Raw genomic sequence first — 1,772 nt, 5'->3', positions numbered from 1 at the left:
GGAGACACGAGTACTGCACAGGGAAGAGCCCAGAGTACTACTAGCCAGTAGCCAGACTATGAACCGCAGAGCACGTGTATGGACTGTCATCGTGTGCAGTATACAAAGAAAGAGTTTTGCCTAGCCTGGGGTATGCCGAGTTTACCACTTGCCAGAGGCTACATGTATTGCAGTGTTCACAAGAGAGCGAGTTCCCTGCCAAACAGTGGGGGTTGCGCTACAGTGAAAATTGTGGGTTCACCTAAGATGGCGGCTGCTATATGCGATAGTGCACCGCGCGGTGCGAAGAAGCTAAAATGGCGGTTCCCGCCGAGTCTGGATGGCGCACGTGCTGAGTGCAAAAAGACTGTGAGCAGAGTATTTGCAGAGATTTGGCCGGGTCTGGCCCGAAAGCTAGAGCCCCGCCTATGTGCAGGAAGTGGCGCGAAAGCAGGAGCCGCGGCCCCCTGCCCTGTGACTGGCTCAGCGAAGAGGCCACATCATGAGGTAACACCCAGTGACCCTCCTCTAATCTCCACCAGAGGGAGGGGTCACAGTGAAAGCCAGAGTCACGCCTTTCTACCGAGTGCCCCTCCTCTAATCTCCTCCAGAGGGAGGGGGCACAATGAGAGACAATCCCAGAGCTTTACCCAAACAGAAGGAGGAGCTGGATGCAAGCTGCCGCAACCTCAGACTGATGAAACATGGCGGGCCAGAGGAGTGAGTTACCCCTTTCTTTTGTGCCCGTGTATACATAAAGTAAGAGCAGGCGATATGTACTTTGCCTATTACTCGCTGCCAGAAGGTTTCCTGGATGTACTCACTGATGGGATCACCAGCTTGCGGTGTTTGGGCCCTGACTGTGCATGCCTGGGAGAAGACCTTGTTTGGGGGGCTATTTTCTTTGTGAATGGGGCAAGCCATCTTGTGTCTAGCCCGCTAATGCCTACCATTGGGGTGTACCAAGCCCCGACGACTGAGACAAGGCCCGAGCCGGTTCCAGAGACCGCAACCCACATGCTACCGAGTGAGGTAATCGAACCTGACGAGGCCAGAGCCGGTCCTCTAGTGTCAGCAAAGCCTGATGACCCAGCGGTTATGCTATGCGATGTGGGCCATGTCGATGCTACCCATGTGGAGGGCCCGTGCGCCCCAACAAACGTTCCAGGGGGTCCATGCACTCCGGTTTCAGAAGCGGAACTCACGATGGTGGAACCCAAGGAAGAGACAGTGACTGCCCAGGGAGGATGGGGATCGCTATCGCTGGTGTTGCAGAAGTGGGACCGCTTTGTGCCAATTGCCGCCAGTGACTGCGAGGGGCCCCAATGTCATTCCCCTGCGGAAATGTCCCTACCTGCCTCGTCAGATGACGTGCGTGATAGCAGTTCAGCGGGGGGGGGTGTACCGGCGGACCCCTACAGCGGTGCTGCAAGAAGAGAGCCACTTACCTGTGATGTGGAGCGGGTGAGCCCAGATGTCTCCCGACAGCAGGCGCTGGTGCGGCCGTGGTGACTCCCAGTGTGTCGGAGGAGTCCGGAGACGAGGCTCATCCCAGCGCCTACTTCCGCATGAAGGACAGCGTCGAGCTCCCGGTACCCCGTTCTGCGGATGACGTACTTCCTGTGCGGGACCTGACACAAGATGACGCGACCTCGCGAGAGGATGACGTCACTTACAAGGCGACCTCCAGAGCGGACTGGAACTGTGCTGCGACCGCTCCGGTGAGTAGCGCCCTCTCCAGGCGAGAAATGGACCACTACATTTACAGGGTGGTAGACCGAGGGAAACGCTGG

This window comes from Ascaphus truei, chromosome 1 (genome assembly GCF_040206685.1).
Source record: "Ascaphus truei isolate aAscTru1 chromosome 1, aAscTru1.hap1, whole genome shotgun sequence".
Classification (NCBI taxonomy): domain Eukaryota; kingdom Metazoa; phylum Chordata; class Amphibia; order Anura; family Ascaphidae; genus Ascaphus; species Ascaphus truei.
Note: the sequence above shows the minus strand (reverse complement) of the source record.